This window comes from Dendropsophus ebraccatus, chromosome 3, assembly GCF_027789765.1.
Source record: "Dendropsophus ebraccatus isolate aDenEbr1 chromosome 3, aDenEbr1.pat, whole genome shotgun sequence".
NCBI lineage: Eukaryota > Metazoa > Chordata > Amphibia > Anura > Hylidae > Dendropsophus > Dendropsophus ebraccatus.
The window spans coordinates 169,048,746-169,071,404 of NC_091456.1; the positions used below are offsets into that span (position 1 = coordinate 169,048,746).

Here is a 22,659-nt window from a genome sequence, read left to right on the forward strand (position 1 = left end):
GCACAGTACACGATGGAGAGCCAGCTCCCCAGTGTCACAACTCCGGAGCGTGCTCTGCCTTCATGGCGGCTCACAACACGTTGCGTGGCAGAGAGGGTTTCTTTTGTGGCCAGAGGCAGCTGTGCACCTCCAGCCGCATTCCTTTATTCTCCCAGCTCCATGGTGCATGAGTGGCACGCCGGGGAACTGCGCCATGCCAGGTGAGTGTGTGTCTGGAAGGAGAGGGGGGGGGGGGCATACAGTTTTTTTGCTATGGGGCCCCATGAATCCTAGTTACGCCCCTGATAGTGATCTAGATTTGTTCATTAGAACTCTATACTGATCTAACTTTGGTTCATTAGAACTAAGTTCAGTTAAACACCGAGCAGCCTTATGTCAGTCTAGAATAACAAGCAAATCCCCAGTCATAGGAACACATTTACTAAGTACAAAAAATCCCCGGAGACTGTGACTGGAGCTTTGGGTGTTATTGGAGAAGAAGACATCATGTAACATAGGAAAGCAAAGTACTGACAATGAAAACATCTCGCCATAATAAGAATTTGGCTTCTCCTATACATAGGACGGCTGGCAATCCCTCCCAGCACACAAACAACATGGCAGCAATGACAAGCTCAGCTCTGCTCCATCTGTAAGCCCCATTACCAGCCTGCTCATGAATCATTTTCTATAATGGGTCATAAGCAGCGGATGGTAATGACCCTTATCCGTCTTCTTTGGGGAGAACATTTTTCAGCTACTACTATGCGTTATAGTGAAATACAATGTGGTGTTATTTCTTCTGCGCTCGGGCATACACTGACCCTCTGTCCATGAGCCGGGCAAGGGGAATGTGCAGAGCCGCATAAATGCATCACTATGCCCAGCCTGACCTGCACCGACATAGGGAATAGTGGCGTTTATTCACGTCATTCATTATTATATAACAAGTGGTCAGACTGGATTATTACAATGTTATGTTTCTGCTTAAATGGATCATTGTATGGAGAACTGTCCCGTCTCTGTACAGTATCACACCCAGCAATTCCAGAGTCATTACAGGGGGCATGTACATACAATTCCACTATTATATGGAGCAATGTGTAACCAGCAGTATAGTAATAGGAGTATATTATCAGCAGCGCTATATTATCCTGATCAGTATGTCATGAGGATCAGTATTGTGTCACAATCAGTATATTATCAGGATCAGTACAGTATTAGGATCAGTATATTAACAGGATCTGCTATGACAATAGCCCGCTGCTGGCCACAGTAACAATGAGCAGGTATGTTGCCTTATATTGTCTGGTCTGGGCCCCAAATTTAGGGAGTCTGGTGTCTGAAATATGGGTTCAGGTCTGGGGTCTGAGTTAGGGAGCCTGGTCTAGAATCTAGTTTATGGGGTCTTGTCTGAGGTCTAAGTTATAAGATCTGATTTAAAGTCTGAATTATGAGGGTCTAGTATAGGGTGTGAATTATGGGGCCTTAACTACGAGATCTGGTCTGGAGCCTGAATTATAGGGTCCAGTGTCTGAATTATGGGGTCTAGTCTAGGGTCTGAATTAAGAGATTTGGTCTGGAGTCTAGATTATGAGGTCTGGTCTGAGGTCTGAATTATGAGATTTGGTCTGGGTTCTGAATTATGGAGTTTAGTCTGAATTATGGGTTCTGGTATAGGGTCTGAATTATGGGGTCTAGTTTTGTGGCTGAATTAAGAGATTTTGTCTGGAGTCTGGATTGTGATGTCTAGTCTAAAATCTGAATAAAGAAAATTACTATGGAGACGGGATTATGAGATCTGATCTGGAGTCTGAATTATGGGGGTCTAGTATAGAGTCTGAATTATGGGCCTGAACTATGAGATCTGGTCTGGGGCCGGAAATTATGGGGTCTAGTGTCTAAATTATGGGGTCTAGTCTGGAGTCTGAAATAAGAGATGTGGTCTGATCTGAGGTCTAAATGATGAGATTTGGTCTGGGATCTGAATTATGGGGTCTGGTATTATGAGTCTGAATTATGAGTCTAGTCCAGAGTCTGTATTATGGGGTCTAGTCTAGGGTCTGAATTATGGGGTCTAGTCTTGGGGCTGATTTAAGAGATTTGGTCTGGAGTGTGGATTATGATGTCTATTCTAAAACCTGAATAAAGACATTTGGTCTGGAGTCTGGATTATTAGATCTGATCTGGAGTCTGAATGGGGTCTGGTCTGAGATCTGAATTAAGCAATTTGGAGTATGAATTATGGTACTGTATCTAGTATGGGGTCTGAATTATGGGGCTTGAACTATGAGATCTGGTCTGGGGTTATGGGGTCCAGTCTGGGGGGGGGGGGGGGATTATGGGGTCTAGTGCAGGTTCGGAATCCTTTGATCTGTACTTTTGGGTTTGATTTAAAGTGTTATCCAGGCTTTATAAAAATAGTTGATGGACGCAGTCCGCTCTCTATATTCTCTTTTCCTTAGGGTCCTCAGGAATATTCAGAAATCAAACAAAGGCTGTAAAAAGTTTCAGAATTGTTATTTTGATAAACCCCACCCATATAAAGCTCCACCCCCTGAAGTGTCTCTAGAAAATATTTTCAAATGTTTACAATCAGAAAAGGTCACATGGGCCCCAGATGAGGACAAATAAAAGGCACGAAGGCCGAGCAGTAGTCAAACAAAAATAAAAACCTAAAAATAAACTAAGGTGGAGAACTTCTTCAAGTCGCTGTAGCAGCAAATGAGTAAGAAATTGGTGCCAAGTGCGGAAGGAACCTCAGATCCTGGATTCCTTCCTGAATGTGTGTGAACTTTCTTACTTGTACAGTGTCTTGCTTATAATATACACAAGATGTCTGTTACTTTATTTATTGTGCGCTCCCATACTGTAGGGTCATGCAGAACCCATAAACTGAGTCCTACTTAAAGGGGTACCCCAGCAATTTTATTTTCCCTCAGATCGACTGCTGTCAGAGAGTTATATACAGTAGATTTGTGATTTGCTTCTGTTTAAAAATCTCAAGTATTCCAGTACTCATCATCTGCTGTATGCCCTGCAGGATGTGGCGTATTATTTCCACTGACACAGTGCTCTCTGCTGCCACCTCTGTCCATGTCAGGAACTGTCCAGAGCAGTAGCAAATCCCCATAGAAAACCTCTCCTGCTTTGGACAGTTCCTGACATGGACAGAGGTGGCAGCAGAGAGCTCTGTGTCAGACTGGAAAGAATAAACCACTTCCTGCAGGACATAAAGCAGCTAATAAGTACTAGAAGACTGAAGATTTTTTAGATAGATTTAATTTACAAATCTATATAACTTTCTGACACCAGTTGACCTGATATAGAGCTAAAGGGAGAGAAGAGCTCAGCTGTGAAGATCTCTAGTACTGTATATAAACAGAGTTCCAGTTTTAATAGTTATACCTATCTTTAAATGCCATCACTTTATGACTGGTGGGAGATTTGACATCTGGGACCTTCTCTATCCTGAGAATGAGGAGGATGTAGCACTGGGGTATCACTGCATCACCTTCAACAGTCAAGGGGACACTGCTACACTAGTGCTACACCCCCTTCATTCTCAGGATTGGTGGGAGTCCAGATGTCAGACCCTCATGACGTGAAAACATATCCAAGCCATATGCCGTCACTTTATAAAGAGAACATCCCTTTAAGTAATTTACAATAAAAATTTATATAGCTTTCAAGATTTCTGCTTCTTGTTAGTGAATGGGACCACTTGCTTATCTACAGGCTGAAAACCCAGATGGATCACATACTTTTGATACATTGTACATAGCTAGTCCTGCTCTCAGCTGAGAAGTGATAAAGTTGTATCCAGTCTAGACAATGCTCTGTGAGCTCTACATCCTGGACTCCAGACTGATACATTGTATATAGCTAGTCCTGCTCTCAGCTGAGACGTGATACAATTGTATCCAGTCTAGACAATGCTCTGTGAGCTCTACAGCCTGGACTCCAGACTGATACATTGTTCATAGCTAGTCCTGCTCTCAGCTGAGAAGTGATACAATTGTATCCAGTCTAGACAATGCTCTGTGAGCTAAACACGCAACACAATTCTCACATCTAACCTTATAATTTGTTACAATCTATCAGTCTAGAATTCAAACTAGTCAGCTCACATGAGATTGTAACAAACCCTCAGCTCATGGATGTGCAGAGTATGAGAAAGTGGTGGTAATTCCTCTTTGTTCTGACTAATAGAAGGGGATCCCGGGCAGGGGAGCCCCCCGTTATCCCGTCCATAGGTTAATGTTGGTGAGCCGGCCCTTTAACAAGCAATGAACGTGCAGATTTCCTAATAATGCAAATAACACTGCGGAGGATGACGGATACATCGCTGCGAGATCTCCGAATCCTATTTTATCTGTAATTAAAGGAACTTGGATGAAAACAAGCGGATGTGACAAGGGTTTCGCTGTCTCGGTAATTGTCTAATTGCCGCAGTCTCGTGCCCATTTCCATCACTGACACATTAACTGTACTGCAGACGCCCACAGGGGCTTTGGAACGAATGTTTATTTGGCTCCAGTGGTAACAAATGGTTTGGCCAAACAAAGCCGTTCCTCCCCCACCTCCGAGTCATCCTAGGGATAGGGGGCTGGGGGGGTATGATGCCCGATGCACCAGGTTACTATCCACAGCCAAATAGGATTTGTTTATCGCTCACCGCCTGGCAGCCGCCCGCTTTTATTATGTCCTAATGCGAGGGTGATTTTGCAAATGTTTTGCATAGCTGAGAAATGATTCCTTCTAATTTCCAGGCACAGGCGTGTTCAGGATCTCTGGAATCCCGAGAGATAAGAAATATCGTCCAAAACATCTTACAGAAAAGAACGAATGTTACACACAGTTAGTAGTTAGGTACCCTCCAAATTTCTTAAAGGGGATGTCCCATAAAGCCGAATCTTGTTAGAGGGAGAGGTTTGTTTCATCTTCTCCCACTCTGGTGGACATGATGGCCAACATGTAATACTGCATTTCACCTGTAGTGGCCGCCACAGTGAAACTTTGTGGTTAAATTCATTTAGTTCATCTCTATAGAACATCATCCAACAGAGCATGGCTAACCCTCTGTATACCTGTGTATAAAATTAGAGACATATGGCGATACACCCCATAGAGTTAACACACAGCATATAATATCTATACAACTTACAGATTGTGACAGTATCCAAAGGAACACCGGTTAATGGAATGTGTATAAGCACCCATCGACTTGTGGAACATATTGGGTAGAAAAAACATCAGTCTTGTTGGGTTTAAATTAACCCTATCCTTTGCTCTTCTGGGAGATATAAACCTGCCAGAAATGTTTGGCAGTGACTTAGTACCCTCCTCCCATTGGGAATAGCAGAGCTGAGAGGGACTATGTGCGGAGCAGATGTGAAAAAGTATGTGCCATCTAAGATACATGGGCACCTGTATAACTGAGACTGGTAACCAACTACACATGACTTATTGAACTATACAAGGTCTTTATTCCTCCACTGACAAGGGAGGAGAATGTTAAGGACTCCCTCACAGGACTCCCTCCTAAGGTATCCTCTATTCCGCTCCATCAAGGAAAGAGAAGCATCCAATCACAGAAGATGGAGGGTCAGTCATATGGCGATATCACAATACTGAGAATGGAGTGACTGTTACATGAAGACATTATATATCCAGTGGACAGACATGGACAGAGGTGGCAGCAGAGAGCACTGTGTCAGACTAGAAAGAGTACAGGACTTCCTGCTGGACATACAGCAGCTGATAAGTACTGGAAGACTGGAGATTTTTAAATAGAAGCAATTTACTAATCTGTATAACTTTCTGACACCAGTTGATCTGAAATATATATTTTTTTCCATCACAAAAACCCTTTAAGGTCAGTCTATCAGCTGCAATTCACATTTCAAACAGCATACACTGTTAGATCACTGTAAGGTCAAGGAGACACATGGTACTTTTCAGATATCTGTCTGTGCTTCCATACTGTAGAAAAATGTTTTTGTTCTCTGGTGGTCTGTAACGCCTCCTCTCTCCCCCATCCCATCCATGATCCTGTTAAACCCTGCTTCCAGATCTCGCTCTTGTGCTGTGCATAGATTGTACTCAGGTGTAAGGGTCCATTTACAGAAAGATTATCTGACAGATTATCTGCCAAAGATTTGAAGCCAAAGCCTAAAACAGACTATAAACAGAGTTTAGGTCATAAAGGAAAGCCTGAGGTTTATCCACTTTTCAAATCCATTCCTGGCTTTGGCTTCAAATCTTTGGCAGATAATCTGTCAGATAATCTGATTGGAGCGGCAGTGGGGGGGGGGGCGATCGGAGCGGGGGTGGCGATCAGAGCGGTGGCGGCAGGGGGTGACGATCGGAGCGGTGTTGCGGCGGGGATGGCGATCAGAGCGGCGGGGGTGGCGATCGGAGCGGTGGGGGTGGTGATCGGAGCGGCGGGGGTGGCGCAGGGGGCTGCGGTTGAGCGGGGGGCCGGGCTGCGGGCGCGTGAACGCAAAACGATTTTTCCGTACGATATATCGTACCATCTAAACGCTGATCATTATAAAAAAAAAAACGTTACTTCGAAATCGTTAATCGTGCGATCGGCACAATAATCGCCTCGTGTAAACTTAGCATAAGACTTGGAAGCAGGGCTCAGCTATCAGTCCATCAGGGATGGATGGGAGGGGTAGCAAGGAGGCGTTAAAGCTCTCAAAATTTCAGTAGCTTGGTAACGCCTCTTTGACTCTTTGCACTGGAGAATAGGAGCATTATTCTATGTCCTGGAGGCACAGATGGATATATGAAAGGTACCATGTGTCTCCTTGTCCTAACAGCATCTAGCAGTGTCAGCAGTTTGGAATGTAAATTGCAGCTGACAGATTCCCTTTAAACCTCCTGGACCATAATGCAAAATCTGTGACAGGCCTTTGGGTGCCCTCTTGTACCAGGACCCAGATTCCACTGTTAGTTCTGCACACCCGCTATAGCTACAGTACAGTATAGTACAGTATATAATACAGTACAGTATACCCCTGACATGGTTGAATGACCACAATATGACTACTAGCAGTGATGTGCGTGTAGAGGAATGCTGGGAGGACACAGACCCCCTCCTCTTTCCCATGTGACAGTCAGAGGTCAGCACTTGCAGCAGACAGGAAATTTCCTGCAATTAGGTCCTAGCGTTCCATGTCAGCCCACTCTCTATAACGTTACAGATATATATATATAAATTGTGACCTGTAAAGGGATGGTTTGGGACTGTAAAAGGGGAGAAGCTTTGTTCACTTGTAAAAATTTATTTCTTTCAAATCAACTGGTGTAAGAAAGTCATATATTTTTGTAATTTACTTCTAGTTAAAAATCTCAAGTATTCCAGTACTTATCAGCTGCTTTTTGTCCTGCAGGAAGTGGTGTATTTTTTCCAGTCTGACACAGTTCTCTCTGCTGCCACCTCTGTCCATGTCAGGAATTGTCTAGAGCAGGGGAGGTTTACTATGGGGAGTTGCTGCTGCTCTGGACATTTCCTGACGTGGACAGAGGTGGCAGCTGTTTCAGACTGGAAAGAATACACCACTTCCTGCAGGACATACAACAGATGATAAGTACTGGAAGACTGGAGAATTTTAAAATAAAAGTAAATTACAAATCTATATAACTTTCTGAAACCTGTTTATTTGAAAGAAAAACATTTTCTCTGGAGTTCCCCTTTAAGAGAATGGAGCTAGACTGCAATACCAGATATAACCACTAATGAGAGGGGCACTCTTTTTAATTTAAAGAAACATAACTGAAAATCTTGTCTAGTCTGTAGATTTATGTTCCATCTGCACATAAATCAATAGAGGAAAAAAGGGGTTAAAGTGAGCCATTTTCAACATTACTGTGGATGGTGGCCTGTGCGGTGCTTTACAGTGTACAGAAAACTATTACATACAGTATGGTAAATAAGTAAAACATCCATATAGTGTCACCACCGCCATACCACGCAAACCAAATAGCAGTGCTAACATGCCTGCGTAAATATCACTGTTCAGAGCTCACATAATACAACATACAGTACATACATACAATAACAACAACACATATAGTGCTATATAATATCTAAATAATGCTGCTATACAGTCAATACTAATAATGATAGGAAACTCAGATGTTTATAGTCTGTGTGCAGTCTGCAAGTGGGCTTCCGACTCATTCATTCTGATGATCATAGGGGGAGGGTCTTAGTATTCAAGTGAATGGAGCCAGACTGCAGTACCAGCTATGGCCACTAATGAGGGTGGCAGTGTTTTGGGGGGGAAAAGTCTAGTATTACAAATCCTTTTAAATGCTGCTGTATGTCCTGCAGGAAGTGGCGTATTCTTTTTAGTCTGACACAGTGCTCTCTGCTGCCACCTCTGTCCCAGACAGGAACTGCACAGAGCAGTAGCAAATTCCTACCGAAAACCTTTTCCTGCTCTGGACAGTTCCTAACATGGACAGAGGTGGCAGCAGAGAGAACTGTGTTAGACCAAAAAGAATACACCACTTCCTGCAGGACATACAGCAGCTGATAAGACTTGAGATTTTTAAATAGAAGTAAATTACAAATCTGTATAACTTTTTCAAACTATAGATTACCTGCACAGGGCCATATATATATGTAATGATGGTTCATGCTGTAAAATTATGGTGGACACAAGATACCAGACCAACTGTGATGCCCCCTAGAGCAAGAACAGCTCCATGCCCTGTGTGACCATGCCAGATGCACCAACACTGGAACAATGCCGACCATAAGGGAAGTAATTCAGATAAGGAGCACAATCGCTATGTTTGCCGTTCCCTATATAGTGGTGCAGTGTCACAGATATAAACCCATAAAGCCATTGTGTCGGAGCTGGTTTACAGGATACGTCCGCACGGTCTCCATCGCCTCCTTGGCTTATGTGTTACATGGTAAACGTCTCTCTTCCTAAGTGATTGCCACCAGGAATCAATGAGGTTCCTATTTCTGTGGCTTCCTCTGTTCTCCATTATCCGGGTGGGCATGGCTTCCTGCTGTTTGCAGGCGGCTGGAGAAGAGAGCTCCTATTGCTGAGACTCTTGGCCCGGCCAGATCCTGAACTATGTCATTCAGGAGGTAATGAATGAAGGAGTAACTTGTACGGGAACCTTATCCAATCCATCCTAACTAGAGATGAGCGAACCTAGAGCATGCTCGAGTCGATCCGAACCCGAACTTTCGTCATTTGATTAGCGGTGGCTGCTGAACTTGGATAAAGCCCTAAGGCTATGTGGAAAACATGGATATAGTCATTGGCTGTATCCATGTTTTCCAGACAACCTTAGAGCTTTATCCAAGTTCAGCAGCCACCGCTAATCAAATACCGAACGTTCGGGTTCGGATCGTCTCGAATCCGAACCCTGTTCGCTCATCTCTAATCCTAACTATGGAGGCAAGGCAGACAGCGCAATGGAAAGGGAGTCTACCACTGTGTGTAGTAATACCCCACTCCACCCCACTGGTGAGGCAGGTCCTTCAGAATCCAAGGAATCATATAGAAATCTCCTACATGGGCATCTTAGATCCTACTGGCCAAGTGCTGGTAGGTCACCATCTTGGCTCATGCATGTAGGGTATTCTTCATGTCATCTAGAATTTCCTTCCGTAAAGTCAGTATCTCAAGTATTTGGTTACGACATAATTTGCGACTGCAATGCCAAGCTGTATGCAGTAAATTGGGGGAGGGGGGGAGAAACTGGTAACAACTATTGCACAACTAAATATTCATCAAGAAATGAAAGGAGGTGGCACTCACCATCTTGCTGTAATCCAAACTTTTATTAGGACATTTCAGATGCAGACATCAACGGTGTGCAGACGCCAGCAGGTAGGTGGTAACAGTCTGTTTCGCGGGTTACCGCTTCTACGGACCGCCTCCGGTCCGTAGAAGCGGTAACCCGCGAAACAGACTGTTACCACCTACCTGCTGGCGTCTGCACACCGTTGATGTCTGCATCTGAAATGTCCTAATAAAAGTTTGGATTACAGCAAGATGGTGAGTGCCACCTCCTTTCATTTCTTGATGAATATTTAGATGCAAAGACTGTCTCTTTTTTAATAGTGGTTTGGCACCCCATCTTTTTTCTCTCCACACGGGGCCCGACATCAAGTGGACTTAATAAGGGTTAGTGCTGGCCGATTTCTTGTTTTGGTTGTATATAACTATTGCACAACTATTGGACATACAACATTACATTTTCATGTCATGTGTGTCATCCCAGAAGACATAGAATTTCAAGTTACCCCAAGTGTTTGTTATGAATGGAGTATCCGGTTGCTCGTCCACTCATCTATGGAGCTGTCAGTGGTAGGTGAGCACAATACTTAGCTACCTTAGGCAGCTCTATAGACATTGAATGGACGGACCCTATTCTAGAGACCTAGTGTTTGCTCCACCCACAATTTGACACTTATTCTAACTTGGAATATCCCTTTAAGTGCAATATTGCAATGCAGTTTCCCAGACATGCACATGTGTGATTGTTGGGGGTCTCTTCTCTTTTGAGGAGATTCTCGTTTGGCTGATAATTCCTAGTCACGTTTAAAAATGAGTGCTTCCCCGTGCTGCCCTGAGGTCTTGTTGCAGTGTCTCTGGTGTCTCCTACTTACTGTAGCATCCTCCACTAAGCATACAGGGTTTATTATGTTTTCTAACTAGAGATGAGCGAACCAGGTTCGGGTTCGAGTCCATCCGAACGATCGGCATTTGATCAGCGGGGGCTACTGAACTTGGATAAAGCTCTAAGGTTGTCTGGAAAACATGGATACAGCCAATGACTATATCCATGTTTTTCACATAGCCTTAGGGATTTATCCAACTTCAGCAGCCACCGCTTATCAAATGCCGAAAGTTCGGGTTCGGATGGACTCGAGCATGCTCCAGGTTCGCTCATCTGTATTTCTAACAGTTCAGCATTATACAAAAAAAATTCTGACTCTGCATAACCCCTTTAAGAAGCCTTGAAACGTGACTAGAGATGAGCGAAACTCGAGTCCAATCATCCAGCATTTGAATACGAGTGGCTGAAGAAGTTGGGTGCAGCCCTAGGGAGTCCTGGGAAGTTTTCCAAGACTCCCAAGGGCTGCATCCGATTTCTTCAGCCACTGGTAATCAAATGTCAAACAATCGAAATCGAGTTGTGCTCATCTGTAGTTACATTTCAAGGCTCCTTAAAGGGGTTATGCAGTGCCAGAAATTTATTTTTATATACAGTAATGCTGCCCTGTTGGAAAACATAATAAACCTGTTATGCTTACCTCTCCACGCTCCCCTGGTGTCTTGTTGTGGCGTCTTCAGTGTCTTTCGCTGACTGCAGTCACCACTGGCAACCTGGAAACCTGGAGTACCAACCTGCTCAGCCAATCATTGGCCGTGGTGCTGTCTTGTCTCAGTCAATGATTGGCAGAGTGGGCTGTCACTCCCAAGATGAGTTTGTCTCAGAAGTGGTGGACGCTACAGTAAGCGGAGACACCAGAGAAGCTGCAACAAGACACCGGGGGGAGCGCGGAGAGGTAAGCATAACAGGTTCAGTATGTTTTCCAACAGGGCAGTAATATATTAAACAAATTCTAACACCAGATAACCCCTTTAAGGAGTACCGCAATGACTTGACAGAGAAGTTACTACCAATAGGTGGCACTAGGGAGCTGTCTCTTTCTTCTAACGGAGAGTTTTACAAGGCATTGACCTTAAAGGAGTTATCCAGCGCTACAAAAACATGGCCACTTTCCCCCTACTGTTGTCTCCAGTTTGGGCGGGGTTTTGAAACTCAGTTGCACTGAAGTAAATGGAGCTTAATTGCAAACTGCACCTGAACTGGAGACAACAGTAGAGGGAAAAGTGGCCATGTTTTTGTAGCGCTGGATAACCCCTTTATGATACAGTCAGCCATATTCATCATGGTTTAGCTTTTATAAAGTTTATCCTATTTATTAAAGGGGTTATCCAGCGCTACAAAAACATGGCCACCCTCTACTGTTGCCTCCAGTTCAGGTGCAGTTTGCAATTAAGCTCCATTTACTTCAATGGAACCGAGTTTCAAAACCCCATCCAATCTGGAGACAACAGTAGGCGGAAAGTGGCCATGTTTTTGTAGCGCTGGATAACCCCTTAATGCATTCAGTCATGAAGGTCATGGTGGCACATAACTGGCTCCTCTCCTGTCCTTTTCTGCGACCATTGCATACGTTCATAACGAGTTGGTAGTAATCACCTGATCATCATATAAAACACTAGAAAAATCACCTATTTTTTACAGATGTAGCCATAAGTGAGAATGGATTAGTCAGATCTAATTGTGAGCCTTCTTGCATGGGATGACTATGAGGACACCATTCCCGCCATGTAGCCAGAGGTATATGGTGCCTGTAATTGGCCGACAAGGGATATATAATATATAATAGTGCAGTCCTTGTATGACCATAAGAGATAACATAGACGAAGCAGACATTGGTCCAGAGAATACAGATGTTGTAGACTCCTTGACTGCAGATATCCAGCATTGGCACAAGGCCTTAAAAGACATGGAGCTTGGATGGGGGGCAAACAGCATAAAACAGGGATGGGGGAACCTCTTACCCTCCAGCTGCTTTAAAACTACAACTCCCAGCCAAAGACTGTCCAGGCATACTGGAAATTGTAGTTTTGCAACAGCTGGAGGGCCAAAGGTTCCCCATCCCTGCTATAAAGCTATAGGCACTTTGTGGACCACTGGTGGTGCCTCCATATTACATTACAATATACATATGTTCTCCTCTAAAAACATTGCTCCATAATACGGCATACCATGGACTACACCACCTATATACCATATAAATCCAATAAAAAACAAAGGTATACAGAGTCAGTCGGACACCTATACACTAACATGGTTGCCATATTACAACTCCATATATCTCAGAGGTTGTATGAAGTATTTCGCCTTAAAGGGACTTAATCTTTGGTCATGAATAAATATTTGACTGGTGGGGGTCCGACCTCTGATCTCAGCTGTGAGGCACAGATCCCCATACAACCTGTGTAAATAGTGAAGAGGATGCTTTATTGTGCTGATCGGTAGGGGTCCCGGAGGTCAGACTCCCCCCACCAACCAAACACTGATGGCCTATCCTATGTATACAGTCTTAAATTAAAAAACACCATTAAAGGGGTATTCCAGGATAGGGAATGTGTAAGATCACTGGGACCCCCCTATGATCTTCAGAATTTGGGGAGATTTATCAAGGGGCCTTCCGTTGCCCATAGCAACCAGTCACAGCTTAGCTTTCAGAGATGTATAAGGTAAAATGAAATCTGAGCTGTGATTGGTTATGGTCTTCAGAATTTGGGGAGATTTATCAAGGGGCCTTCCGTTGCCCATAGCAACCAGTCAGGTTAGCTTTCAGATATATAAGGTAAAATGAAAGCTGAGCTGTGATTGGTTGCTATGGGCAACAAAGAATGGCCATAGTATAAGAATCCAAGGTAAGTCTCCCTTTTGTTTTGAATGGAGCAGCGAGTAAAATCTGCCATCCTCCAGCTGTTGCGAAACTACAATTCCCATCATGCCCGGACAGCCAAAGCTTTGCTTTGGCTGTCCGGGCATGATGGGAATTGTAGTTTAGTAACAGCTGGAGGACGGCAGTGACAGCAGGTTTGCCACCACTGTGATAGACTATAGGTGCCATCTTCTGGTATCATCAGACTGGCAGCTGCCCGGCTCTATTGGTCACTTCACATAAAGATCGGAGAACGCTCATAAAGCAATTCCTTAAAATGCCTCCCTCCAATCCTCCCCTACCCCTACGGCTAAGAAATATGGTGAACCTGTCTAGAATTAATATTCTGCTCATCATGGCCACCGCCGGGGAGAGGACAGCGTATAGCCATTGTCACACTACACTGCACTGAGCCCGTTATAATTTATATGGCTATAACCGTAACAAATGCAAATGAAGATTACGCATATTTACCCTACAACAGACGCACACATGTAGCAGAGCCGAGCTGGTCCTTCAGCTAACTTAGTAATACTATCAAATGACAAACACATCTCCGCTGCATTGCCAAACTACCCTCTGCTACAACATCTGTGCTTCGGGGGAAAAAAAAAATAATTGCAACAAATTTTTTTTTTTGCAGAGCTGAAACAAAGGCAGCCTTGCCTAGCCCAGCTGATGTAGTGACGGTGCAGATCTGTGCCTGCAATGCTCTGCGTAAATGAATGATACGCTCAAGTCTGGCGTTCACACGCCATTCGGCAGAACATAATCCTTCTGATTTTACCTCCTAGACCTTGAACTATTGAGGAATGCCTGGGGACGGCTGGATTAGCACGGAGAAGGAAAAGAAGGTGCTTTGTGCGGACCCTAAGGGGGGGGGGGCGAATATTTAGACGCAATTTGGAATTTATCATTGGAATAGGAGGATAGCTGGAGATCAATGCTACGTTTAACCCTTCATCCTCATCCTTGTCAATAGTAATGTGCATTGCTTATATAGCGCCATTTATATACATGTATATATCTAGAATCCTGGAGATCCCACTGTGTGCGTTGATGTCCTCCAGCCATGTTTGCAGCCCGGCGCCTATTAATAGACGTGTAGTAATGTACTCACCAGTAAATGCGGCCACTGGGAGCTCTGGAAGCCTTGTCCTTTGCTGAGGTCGGTGGCTGTCAGAAGCCTTGCAGCCTCTTCTGTGCCCAGCTCACACTCACTCAGTCCTCCTCCTCCTCCTCCTCCTGCTTAGACCAGCTCAGCCACTCACAGCCCCTTGGATACTGTATGCTTCTAATCAGATGCTGGCAGCCCACTAAGCCCAGGAATGTGCTATGATGTTACTGCTGCTCAGCCCGGCTACTCCTCCACTTTTAACTATTAATAGGCTGCAGCCTATAGAAAGTGCACACATCCCATAGTATGAGCCCCCATGCAGGGATAGGGTTCAAGGAGGTGCTGTTTCTGCATTCACATGTCTCACTATGTATCACAATTTTTTTCCCCCACCATGTTTCTCTTGTCTTGCCTTGTCAGCACTATCGTCCATTAGTAACATTGTGAAATATAAAGCAAGGAGATTTAACGGGAAAGGAAACAGCTGTTCCTAAAAATGTCGATAAGTGTGAATGTCGTGACTCGGCATAAGAGTTCATAGGGTCATTTCTTAGGATCACTGGTTTATGAGAAGGATGACGACTAGAGAAGAGCGAAAAGATGTCGTCGCACAGATCAGATTTACTCTTTCCCCAAAGTGTCAACGTCACTGAAATATGAACGAGCCAAAAAGACAGAAATGGCTGCACATCGCCCCCATGGCTGACACGAAAGCTTATTCAGCTACATTAAAAACCAACATCAGAAGTTAGTATATAATTTGGCCAAACCATATTGCCTCATGTACCACGTGCAGGTCTTCTGATACACATGAGTCCCTAACCAAAAAACATCACTGTGCCGGTCAGCGACCACAATCCACGCAAAACGTGCGCAAGCAGAGAAGGGGGGCCACGGAATGGCCCTGCAACCCCATTGTCACAGGACCAGACCCAAAAGGGCCCCCCCGAACCCCGCAGGCACCATCGGCGGAAAAAGTGGACGCCAAGCAACACAAGTGTAAACAAGCTCTTACCTCTCTCCATTCCTCTGCAGGTAGAATGGGAGAATACTAGGAGATCCTCACTAGGAGATTGTCACTGAAGTATGAGACTGTGACTTATAGGATGAGTTGCTGAAAATGGTGGCCAATATTGAAAGAAGAATCACATGGACAGCGTCCCAATGGGCTTTATTATAAGGCCAAGCAGGTTGCCCTTCAACTACTGCTGCACTACCTCTACTACTATCCATTCATACTCTACTACTATTATTCCTACATACTCTTCTACTACTACTACTACTACTACTACTACTACTACTTCATACTCGTACTAGTACTACTATTATTATTTCTACATACTCTACTACTACCACTATCCCTTCCTACCCTACTACTATTATTCCTATATACTCTACTACCACTACTACTATCCGTTCATACTCTACTACTACTACTATTATTCCTACATACTCCACTGCTACTACTATCCGTTCATACTCTTCTACTACTACTACTACTACTACTACTACTACTACTACAGGTTTGCTTCAGGCAGCGGAAAGCCTGAAAACGGCCCTGGTTGTACTACTACTACAACTATTACTAATACTACTGTGATGCCTGCCCTGCTTCGTCCGGCTGGCTGCCCCCAATGGTTGGTAACCTCCGGGAGTGTTTAGGGTCACTTGGGCAGACCCACAGTGGTAGTTGGTACCGCCACTCACTCAAAGGGGAAATAACCCAAGTATACGGTGGTGTGTAGTTGCAGGTGCTGACAGAATAGACCAGAATTCTGTGCGTTTAGTAAAAAATATAATACCTTACTGCAGTGTGATTTAAGTTGAGCAGTAATAACAGTAGTGCAAATCTTGACACACAATGTTGGTGCTGACTCTGAGGAAACCAGTTCTTTTAGAAGGTGCTTTGTAATAGAGAAAAGAGGAGAGGAGTTGCCAGTGGAGCCCTGCCCAAAGTAATGAATGTGCTTTGCCCAAACAGGTGTGTAGGTAGAGGAAATATGAAGACACTTGTTCTCATGGATGCCAATAGTGGCTCTGAACCACCTTATACCCCCTAGTTTAGGTACCCGTCCTAGGTAGGTAATAAGAGCCCCAGTCGTCGGTTATCCGGCTGTAGCAGACTTCGGAAGATTCTCAGTCATACTGCGCTGCGCAGTAGTAAACGTAGACCTTGCACGGTAGCTTTGTTCTACTGGGGTCAGTTCCTCTTGCTTCAGGAGACTGCCCTACACTTTTTGGAGAGGTTCCTGGCATGGGCAAGGGTTATTCCTAGGTGGCTTCTCTTCTCTAGGTAGAGCATAGCACTGCATATGGATCTTAGGATCTAGTAGGAAAACCTCATAAGAAAGTAGTGTCTCACACATATATCCGCTTGGAACTCCAACTACTAACTCCCTTCCACCAGGAACTAAGTCCTCCTACAGGGGCTGAAACTAAACTCTCCTCTGAGTGGTGGGGCTGTGTGTGTGAGTGAGAGAAGAAAGGGGATAGGACAAGAGAGAACAAGCACCTCCGATTTGTCAGCATTGCAACACATGGTACAAAGCGATTTACCCTTGGTAACCTCAGCTGTGCAACAGGTTAGACAAAACAGTAGTGACACCTAGTGGGGAAAACACAATGCTACTTCTCCCACTCTTGCGAACCAGAGGGAATGACTTACTAAGGAGACATAGACAGCACCAGTGGTGGGACACCACACTTCCACCACTACTACTAGCCCTACACAGTAACATATCTCCTGCCTGGTCCATCATGTTTTATACTGTACTACTAGTACTACCACTCCTATTACTACTACTACTACTACTGAGAACTTAATTTGCACAGGATAAATATTGGAAATCTGAAACCCAGGAAATCTTACAGTGTCAGACTGAACTTTTCAGTGTAATTGGGGTTTATGGATGTTATAAATGGAGGTTCACAGCCAGGGGCGTAGCTAAAGGCTGATGGGCCCTGGTGCAAAATGTTAGCTTGGGGCCCCCCATCTTACCCGATTAGGCAAAGTCATATCTAAAGTTATATCCAATTACTCTAATGTGCCACCATGTTCTAATGCACTGCCACTGCCTCCACCTCATGTACTGCACTACTGCCCCCTATAATTAATGGGCTCTACTGTGTCATTGTCTAATCATTGTATTCCAATCTTTGACTCTCCAGCTGAAAAACTACAACTCTCATCATGAACTGCCAGTTGGAAACGATGGGGGTTGTAGTGCTGCAACCTGAAGAGCCACATGCTGCAAAACTACAACTCCCATAATAAACTGTCAGCAGGGCACGATGAAGTTTGAACTTCTGCAACCTGGAGAAGTCACCTGATATCACCTGCAGTCCTATGTAACACCACAGATAACAGTGATATGCCTCTGAGTACAGATAATGTAGTAGTCACTTGCAGTCCTATGTAACACCACAGATATCACAGTGATATCTCTGAGTACAGATCATGTAGTAGATTTCACCTGCAGTTCTATGTAACAGCACAGATAACACAGTGATATCTCTGAGTACAGATCATGTAGTAGATGTCCCCTGCAGTCCTATGTAACACCACAGATAACACAGTGATATCCCTCTGAGTACAGATAATGTAGTAGTCACCTGCAGTCCTATGTAACAGCACAGATGACACAGTGATATCTCTGAGTACAGATAATGTAGATGTCACCTGCAGTCCTATGTAACAGCACAGATAACACAGTGATATCTCTAAGTACAGATAATATAGATGTCACCTGCAGTCCTATGTAACACCACAGATAACACAGTGATATCTCTGAGTACAGATCATGTAGTAGATGTCACCTGCAGTCCTATGTAACACCACAGATAACATAGTGATATCTCTGAGTACAGATGATGTAGTAGCTGTCACCTCGGGGCACCCCTACTAAATGATGTTCTACAAAATAAGAAAAGTGTCATACAGGGACTCACAGGTGACGTCTTCTTTGATCTGAGGCGTCACTTTTCCTTTTCCTCTCCATCCAGTCCAGACCTCCATGATGATTTCTTCCAGATACGTTTCATCTTTTCAGAACCTGCGAGACAAACAATTTAGGCTCCGCACATTTCTAGCAACTTCCTTTCCTTTCTCCCTCCTGTAGGCTCCCAAAGTAACTGCGCTGTGTGGGGTGCCCCCTGTATGTAGGATTCCCTGCTGTGCCCCCATGAGCTAATAATGCCCCCAGAGGTGCCCCCATGAGCTAATAATGCCCCCAGAGATGCCCCCATGAGCTAATAATGCCCCCAGAGGTGCCACCATGAACTAATAATGCCCCCAGAGGTGCCCCCATATACTAATAATGCCCCCTGCTGTGCCCCCATGAACTAATAATGCCCCCAGAGGTGCCCCCATATACTAATAATGCCCCCAGAGGTGCCCCCATATACTAATAATGCCCCCAGAGGTGCCCCCATAACCTAATAATGCCCCCAGAGGTGCCCTCATATACTAATAATGCCCCCAGAGATGCCCCCATGAGCTAGTAATGCCACCAGAGGTGCCCCCATATACTAATAATGCCGACAGGGGTGCCCTCCATGAACTAATAATGCCCCCAGAGGTGCCCCCATATACTAATAATGCCCCCAGAGGTGCCCCATATACTAATAATGCCCCCAGAGGTGCCCCCATGAGCTAATAATGCCCCCAGAGGTGCCCCCATGAACTAATAATGCCCCCAGAGGGGCCCCCATATACTTATAATGCCCCTAGAGGTGCCCCCATATACTAATAATGCCCCCAGAGGTGGCCCCCATGAACTAATAATGCCCCCAGAGGTGCCCCCATGAACTAATAATGCCCCCAGAGGTGCCCCCATACACTAATAATGCCCCCAGAGGTGCCCCCATGAACCAATAATTCCCCCAGAGGTGCCCCCATATACTAATAATACCCCCAGAGGTGCCCCCATGAACTAATAATGCCCCCAGAGGTGCCCCCATGAACTAATAATGCCCCCAGAGGTGCCCCCATATACTAATAATGCCCCCAGAGGTGCCCCCATATACTAATAATGCCCCCAGAGGTGCCCCCATATACTAATAAGGCCCCCATAGGTGCCCCTATATACTAATAATGCCCCCAGAGGTGCCCCCATATACTAATAATGCCCCCAGAGGTGCCCCCCGTATACTAAAAATGCCCCCAGAGGTGCCCCTAAAAAACAAACATCATACTCACCTCATCCGCGCTGTGGCTGCAGGAAGCAGCTCTCCTCCTCTTCGGGCTCCATCTTGCGAGCCGCAGGGACGGGACTTCCGGCAGGCGTGATGACGTCACATGATCACGCCTGCCGGAGAGGTCACGTCCCGGCGTCCCATAGGCTGCTGGTATGAAGTGCCGGCAGCCTATGGGAGGGAATACAGGAGGAGGACGCTGATTGCTTTAATGTTCCGCCCGCTCACTGTGCGGGCGGAACATCGAAGCTATCAGTGCATTCCGAGAAGCTGCGCGGCCACAGCTTCTCGGGATGCTCAGAGACAAGTGGCAAGGGGGGCCGTGCAGGCCCCCCTAGCGTAGGGGCCCGGTCGCCATGGCGACCGCTGCGACCCCTATAGCCACGCCACTGTTCACAGCTCTGAATGCCTCTGTATTAGCTAAAGTCTTAAAGGGGATCTGCACTTCCCTGACACAGTGACATACTCTTTGGGTCCCGTAAGTGGACAAACCAAACCTTTTAACAAATTAATAATCGAAGATAATTCAGTGACTGTATTTATTTAAAGGTGTTGTCCAGTTGGCAAAGGATATTTCTATAAACTGTATAAGAGAATTCTGAGTTAATAGAGGAGGGACCCTCTCTTCAGGACCCTCTCTTTCCTCTTGGCCCATCAGTGGCTACAAAGAATGTTCACACTCTGGAGGACCCATTGATATGAATGGACACTGTGTAATGCTTCGGTCCCTGTCCCCTGGTATTTCAGTTCCGCTCCACTGAAGTGAATGAACTGCAATTCTGCCTGTAGCCTGTGGACAGCAGTGGATGCTTTTCTGATCCTAAACAACTCCTTTAGGCCCATCCCAAAAAAGACTTTTCAGAAACACCCATTTAGGGGGTGACTGATCAATTACTGCAGCCGGAGAAAGGCGGCAGGGACTGCTATAAAGGGATGGTAGCTAAGGAGCTTTCACCCCGCTGGACGGGGCTGGTGGTTCAGGTGCAATTGGGCAGCTCAGGAGGAGGGGATGGTGCACTACCATTCCTGTCACCTCTCCTGGCTGTGCAGCAAAAAGCGCCGGAAGGGCCCTCTTATAATTTTTTCTATGTAATTTCTGACATCACTTTAAAAAAAAAAAAAAGAAATTGAAACCTGTCTGATCTACTAAGTCTAATTTACTAAAAAATAGACAAAGGACCCCAGTTATACATGACATTCAGTGGCAGGGGTAGGCAGTTGCTATGGGGCCCATGCAGGAGGGGGGCCCGGGGGAGAAGGTAAGAGCGTGTTTCCTTCTGCTTAACCCCTTATGTACTGCAGTGTGTAAGTGACCCAGTGTTTACTTACATGCTGCAACACAAAAAAAGGGTTAACAAAGAGAAGACAAAGAGATCTCCTCTGATAACCTCTGACCTCTGTTCTCCAGCTGTGCCATCAAGTAGGAAAATTTGCAGAGCTTCTTGCAGAGGTCAGGGGTTATCAGGGCACGAGCAGCAGGGGCGTAACTACCACTATAGCAGCCATAGCGGCTGCTATGGGGCCCGCCGCATCAGGGGGCCCCATGGCCTGCTCCTGCAATACACTGGGCCCCCTGAGCCGTCATCATTTGCAGCACAGGGTGGCCCTGCTGGTCTCCTGGGTTTTGCAAATGTCCCTTTAACTGCAAGCACTCCTGACCAGAGCTAGCAGTTATGTAGTTATGACTTCACTTAACCGTTTAGTGGTCAGTCGGGGGGGGGGGGGGGCCCAATCAAAAGTTTGCTATGGGGCCCAGCCATGTCTAGTTACGCCCCTGATGAGCAGTAAAGCAGATATATCATTGTCTTCTGAACATTGGGTCACTTTCACACTGCGGTACATAAGGGGTTGAGCAGAAGGTAGTCTGCTCCTGCACCTATGTATTTAAACATAAGGGCTCCTAATAGGCCCTTATAGGTAAAAATAGTGGACTGCTATAGCAAGTAGCCATTGGCTCTCTGCTCTGCCAGTCACTCTTGTGGCTGCAGGCGGAATTCTGCCTCTGGTCACAAGAGATTTTATATTTTGGCCACATCACAGAGCATTTATATGCGCAGTGCTTTGTGTTGTGCGTAGGGGAGGGGGGCCCTTAAAACTTTTTGCTATGGGGCCCCGTGAATCCTAGCTACGCCCCAATGACATTCATATCACTAAGCTTAGATGTAAATGATCCTTATAATGGAAATACTGAATAGTACAGGAACATCATAATGGAATTCTATGCTAATGCTTGCCTATCTATGCTTTACAAAAGTTAGGGAAACTCCTTGTATGTAAATATGTATGAATAAATATGTGGAAGAGCAAGATGGTTCTATGGGTGGATCCCTGTACATCATACATTGCTGATATACAACTCGGTATAGCTTGTTTATCACTGTCAGAATGATTTATAAGGTGCAATTAAAATTGAACAATAAAGTAAATGGTGCAGCTGGACCCCCAGGCAGCGGCCCTCTGGCCATGATGGGTTCACATTAAAACATATTAAACATAAGATTTTTGATGATTTTTTAAATTTATTTTTAATTTTACTATCTATATTATAAAATAATCCTGAAATCTTGTAGTTCTCAATATCACGACTAGGCCTAAAACCAAGCTGAGTAGAGAATAGCCCGGCACTCACCAAAACCCAATAACATATTGTAACATTGATGCATTTGCACTGAATAAATGAACAAAACTTATTGGTGAGTTCCGGGCTTTTCTCTACATAAAATTAAACTTCGGGGGGCGAGTACGCCAGTCTTAACTAAAGCCCCGTCCCCTTTTTCCCGTCTGGATTTACTAAGTGGTGCATGCCTCTTAGTAAATCCAGTTGTTCCCGCCACTGGTGCAGGCATTG

General features: G+C 45.1%; 1 protein-coding gene and 1 long non-coding RNA gene across 4 annotated transcripts in view; one reads left to right on the forward strand and one right to left on the reverse strand.

Moving 5' to 3' along the window:
* The window catches only part of DAB2 (DAB adaptor protein 2), a 57,577-nt gene extending 42,663 nt beyond the window's left edge, over positions 1-14,914 (reverse strand). The window contains exon 1 of one of the 2 annotated variants that reach the window (XM_069963098.1): positions 14,622-14,914. The gene's annotated coding sequence lies outside the window, so the exon portion shown is untranslated. The remainder of the gene's footprint in view (positions 1-14,621) is intronic. The other variant, XM_069963099.1, reaches the window with a different exon arrangement.
* Positions 1-22,659, forward strand: part of LOC138786252 (uncharacterized) — a 37,818-nt gene that overhangs the window by 5,274 nt on the left and 9,885 nt on the right. Inside the window, exons 1-2 of one of the 2 annotated variants that reach the window (XR_011362205.1) lie at positions 13,408-13,487; positions 14,145-14,355. This is a non-coding gene — a long non-coding RNA (uncharacterized lncRNA). Of the gene's footprint in view, positions 1-13,407; positions 13,488-14,144; positions 14,356-22,659 lie in introns of those variants that run through there. The other variant, XR_011362206.1, reaches the window with a different exon arrangement.